Here is a 6,047-nt window from a genome sequence, read left to right as displayed (position 1 = left end):
CTGCTTTGAAGCCACCGCACAGCCATTTTGGAACTCCTCCTTCATTGTAAAAAAAAAAAGCTATAGAATGCATCTATTTGAATGCATCTACATTTGTTTTTTGACAAATATATTCTATTACAGACACCTTAATGCATACATGAAAATGATATTAATTGAACTGAACATGAACATTTTATATTTTGAGAGTGTTAATGTTAATGCCCCCACCACAACAAATAAATACATGAAATGGTGTCCTTGAAACATTTTATTGAAATATTGTAGAACATTCATTCCTATGGAGGACTGCTCTTTCTGGGGTGTGCCAATGTGGCGGCCTGTGGCTTCAAAGCTCTCATTGGCCATTACACAGCATCAGCAATCCAGGGTTTTTCACATCATTGGGGAGAGACCATAGAAAAGATGAATGCACAAGGAACAATGSACCTGCAGGGTCCCTATACCCATCAATTTACATTCCGAGTTCGGATCCGAACACTTGCTTAGGTCACATGTAATGAGAAAACTTAAAGAGGATATATGGAACTTGTGCCTCTGGGGGTGCTCTTGATCCAAAAGTGGTCCCCCAAATGGACAGTGATAGGACAAAACAGGACAGAAATTCATCATTGCACAGAAAGGTGCACACCACCCCAAACCCATGAGCAAAAGCAAATATGTGTATTGTTAGCCTAAAATGAAAGAGAAATGTATTAATTGAAMTATACAGCCAACATTCAAGCCAACRTTTGATGTAAACAATTAACAACTAAACGTCCATAGTGTGTCTTCAACTGAGTGTGTAGTTCAATGACTGAATGCATTTCTGTTAAACTGCAGGTGAAAATCCACAATGTATAATGATTCATAACGAAATGTTTCAAAGTACAGTATGTGGAKAACTATAACACTGTTGATGGGTTGATTTTTGGGCAACGGTTGGGCTCTGTTTACATGGTATATGATTTTTACTTGTAATTCATCTTAAGAAATAGGCCTATACATGTCCCAAAATAACTTTTTTAATTTCTATCAAAGCTTTTCTCTCTCATCTGTCAAGTTCATGATGGGCAGACCTATACGCGTTTATCATTTTACTACACTGATATCTTGTGGCTTAGAGCGGACAACTATTTGGCGGACTAAATAAATGCTTAACATTGGATTTTCTTACATTATTCTCAATAACGTTGTAGGACTATACACATCACATTCTATATGCCTGACTGAGACAACTCCACTTAGGTTAAACATATAGGCTGCATAAACAAAAGCTAAAGAGAGGATAGCCTATTGCTTACTAAGAATATACAGTATAAACTGAGTGTACAAAACATTAAGAGCATCTTCCTAATATTGAGTTATTTTGCCCTCAATTCGTCGGGGCATGGGCATTCCAAGGTGTTGAAAGCGTTCCACAGGGATGCTGGCCCATGTTGACTCAAATGCTTCCCACAGTTGTGTCCTTTGGGTGGTGGACCATTCTTGATACAAATGGGAWACTGTTGAGCCTGAAAAACCCAGCAGCGTTGCCGTTCTTGACACAAATCGGTGCGCCTGGCACCTACCATATCCCGTTCAAAGACACTTAAATCTTCTGTCTTTGCCATTCACCCTCTGAATGGCACACATACACAATCCATGTCTCAATTGTCTCAAGGCTAAAAGATCCTTCTTTAACCTGTCTCCTCCCCTTCATCTACACTGATTGAAGTGGATTTAACAAGTTACATCAATATKGGATCATAGCTTTCACCTGGATTCACCTGGTCAGTCTMTGTCATGGAATGAGYAGGTGTTCATAATGTTTTGTTCAGTCAGTGTATAACACGTTGTTGTTGATAAAGTGATACAAATGCATATTTCAGGGAAATATGGGAATATCAGGCWGAGACTTCAGAGGAGTAGCAACATACGTTTCTTACGATACAGCAATTCACAGAACATTAATTAAGATGACAATTTGTTAAGGGCCACCAACAATTTAATAATGTTTACAAACTGTTTTACCCAGTTCATATGTACAGTGTCTACTGTATTCTAGTYAAGGCTCATCCTATATAACTACTGATGTACATGCCTTTTCTATTCATATACTTTCCATAATGTTTATACACACCATAATATACTGTATATATATGGTAACACTTCCATTTAAGGGGTCCTTATTACAGTGTAATTACATGTGTCCTTTCACTAACAAGTATTGTAGTTAACTGTAACAACTCATAGGTACAGTATAATAACAACATGTAGCTGGTAGTAATTGCGGTCTGTAATTACAGAAGTCTAACAACGAATGCTTGTTACCATGCTTGTTACAAGTTGGCAGGTTTCCACTAAATTGAYCAACTTAGTGATTTGCTTCTTCTCAGCTGCATCCGATTCATTAACAACTGTGACAAAAGTTGGGATCTCTTGTTGATGCGTTGGGTGTCTAAGATTATAGCCTTTACTCAATAGGCTCTAATTACTTAACCATGAATGTGCTCTGTTCAAAATATATCTCCAGTCAACGTTGTTGCTAGCACTAGTACACCACGGAGCACATGTAATATCTGCATAAGTAATTAGTAGGTTATACACAGGATTTATCTAGTTAAAATKAACTTTATCTTGAGGGGTACTGACTTGTGATTATAGTGTACCTGCAAAGTACGTTACCCATCCTGACAATCTAATTGTCAGCTTCTGAAATCGCCATCCAAGTGAGAAATAAATACACTGGCTGTCACGTTCTGACCTTAGTTCCTTTTTTATGTCTTTATTTTAGTTGGTCAGGGCGTGAGTTGGGGTGGGCATTCTATGTTGTTTTTCTATGTTTTGTTCTGTTGTTATATTTCTATGTGTTTGGCCTAGTATGGTTCTCAATCAGAGGCAGGTGTCAGTCGTTGTCTCTGATTGGGAGCCATATTTAGGTAGCCTGTTTTCTATTGTGTTTTGTGGGTGGTTGTTTCCTGTGTTAGTGTTTGCACCATACGGGACTGTTTCGGTTGTTTGTTCGTGTTTTGTTATTTTTGTTCTGTGTTCATTTTTGATTTATTAAAAATCTATTATGGACACTTACCACGCTGCACATTGGTCCGATATTTCCTACTCCTCCTCAGKCGAAGMGGACRAAAGCCGTTACACTGGCACACCACAGAGTACATGTAACATCTGCATAAATACAATGTTACTAGGTGTTACACAGAATTGAGMAATTTCTATATAATTATTTACAGTGTAGGCCTACTACTCATTACCAAGTGAAAATACCTGCAAACAATAAATKAGCTTCTACTTTAGTCAATGTTATTGGAAACATGTAACAATACCTTACATTTCTTACAAAGTAATACGCATTTCTATTGTTATATTAATAACTTGATTAATTACATTAAACAAAGATATAACATAAAAATAACTATTCTAGTGGTGACACAAATCTGTAGGCTATATAATGGTAAGTGGCCTTGATATATAATTTACATGTAACAATGGAAATCAACAACTCTGTCTCTGTCTTCATATGCTTCTTTCTTGTAAGCATTTCCCTTCCTGGACCCTGAGACCATGAGGAAATATGTGTTAGAGAAGAAGAATGTATGACAATTTAACATTAGACACTATGTTACCCTATACTAGTTATCATCATCATGCTTTCTAGCTAGTTCTTGTGTTATCCAGCTATACAAGTGCGTGTTACAGTAATGCCAAAGATTTGTATAACTAACCCAAGATAGACCACTCCCTGTTGTTTCCAATGGGAAGCTAGTGAGTCGAGTGGGCAGAACAAGCAAGGAGGTGGGCAGAGCCAAGCATGATATTTTTGGCACGTTCTAGCATGTATTTGCATATTTCCATTWGGGAATGCTAGTGTTTGAAGTGCGTGTGTGCAATAACTAAATTCGCCCTTGCTCTTCCTTTTTTGAAACTTTGGCAGAGTCCACTCTGTTCATAAAATATTCTAGTTTTGGGAACAGAAAACTGTATTGAGATAAAATGTCTCATCTATGACAAAATCATCAAAATGGGCTGGAACAATACATTATGGCTTTTATCTTGCATTTCAAAGATGATGGTTAAAAAAGTTTGTTTGTGTTATCTTTTACCTGTGTTTAATGTGCTATATTAAGTAAACTGTTTAGTAAACTGTACCCACCAAATCCGGCGGTTTACTCTCGGTGCCTTCAGTGACCATAAACAATGTCCACTGAATTACCCAGGTCAAAGCGTCAGTGCCGAAAAGAAAATTGGAGAATGGCTTTAAATTCCACGTGGTCCTATTTAACTGATTACGAAGGTATGTATACTTAACATTATTAACCAACTAGCTAGCTAGCCAAGCTAGCTCAGTACTTGCCAGCAGCGTTGTTAGCTAGCAGTGTTAGCTAGCTCGCTAAACTACTATTTGTATTTGTATTTATTAAGAAGCTACTCTTCCTGGGGTCCAGCAACATAAGGAAGTTATATACAGTATAATACTTTTTTTTACATGACATTACATTTCATAACACATTTCAGTAAACAAAACAACCACAGTTAACTTACTACCTGGTGATCTAAGCAGAGTTGTGTCAACGAGGAGATAGGTTCTCAGTTGGCTAACACATATCACAGGGTTTGTGCAATGTCGGGCACTGTATCTCACTGGCTTTAGTATTCTATAGGGATCTGTATGCACTTCATACGCCTTCCACTAGATGTCCAACAGGCAGTAGAATGTTGAATGGGGTGTCTAGCTTGATGTGAGACCGATGAGAGCTTTTGGAGGTGAAGGTCGCTTCTTTGTCAGTAATTCAACTGCGCACCAGGGAGATATCACATTATGTCGTTCTGAAAGCGTTAGGTTAATCACGACGAAATGCTCCGGCTCGTGATTTTTATGGATACATATGAGAAAAAACATCATAAAGTAGGATTTTCAACTGAGTTTGACCAGTTTATTCGACGTTTATTGGGAATTTTTGGCATTTTTCGTTCCAGGCGCAAAGATTTTTGACATGTGCTCTCCACATGGCTAGCCAAAGTTGCTAATTCGACAGAAGGAAATGGACATTCTAAAACAAAACAACGATTATTTGGAATAGGACTCCTTGCGACATCATTCTGATGGAAGATCATCAAAAGTAAGAGAAATTTATGATGTTATTTCGTTTTTTGTGGTTTGTGTTGGCTCAACAAGGGCGGAGAATTGGTGAGCGCTGTCTCCAATATGTGCATGCCTGGTATGTCTAACACAGCGGTTGCATTAAGAACAGTGTATCTTTCATTTGCTGTAGCAACATGTTTTATTAGTAAAGTTTATGATGAGTTCTTTGATTAGATTACGTGACTGTCCAATATCTCGGACAATTTGGTGCTCGATAGCGCTACATATTCACAATGTAAACCAGATTCCGGGTACTCTAAATATGGCACATCGATATCAAAAACATAATGTATTGTATGTAACATGATGTTATAAGACTGTCATCTGATGAAGTTGTTGCAAGGTTAGTGATTAATTGTATTTCTATCTTTGTGGGTTTTGTGAAAGCTATTTTGCGGTGAATAAATGGCGCGTTGTGTGTTTGGCTATTGTGGTGAGCAATATATAGAACATATATATGTTGTGTTTTCGCTGTAAAAACTATAATAAAAAATCGGAAGTAATTAGTGGTCTGGATCCACAGAGTTTCCGTGCTATTTCATTTGCTGTACAACCGTGTATTTTCTCATAAATTGTTTATGATATGAGTATTTGGTATTTCAGTTGCTCTCTGGTAATTATTCTGCTGTTTTGGTGCTATTTGTGGATGGTGGCTGCGCAATGTAAAACTGTAACGTCCTGAGGAAGTTTACTTATGTGTTTTGCTGTTTAGTGTTGGTCAGGAGTGAGCTGGGTGGAATCTATGTTGTGTGTCTAGTTCGTCTGTTTTCTGTGTCCAGCCTGAATATGGTTCTCAATCAGAGGCAGCTGTCATCGTTGTCCCTGATTGAGAATCATGTATAGGTGGCTTGTTTTGTGTTGGGGATTGTGGGTGGTTGTTTCCTGTCTCTGTGTTTGTTTGCACCAGCGGGACTGTTTCGGTTGCCCACAT

The sequence above is a fragment of the Salvelinus sp. IW2-2015 genome, linkage group LG7 (assembly GCF_002910315.2).
Source record: "Salvelinus sp. IW2-2015 linkage group LG7, ASM291031v2, whole genome shotgun sequence".
Taxonomy (NCBI): domain Eukaryota; kingdom Metazoa; phylum Chordata; class Actinopteri; order Salmoniformes; family Salmonidae; genus Salvelinus; species Salvelinus sp. IW2-2015.
The sequence above is the reverse complement of the archived record's forward strand: the minus strand, read 5'-3'. Positions refer to the sequence as shown.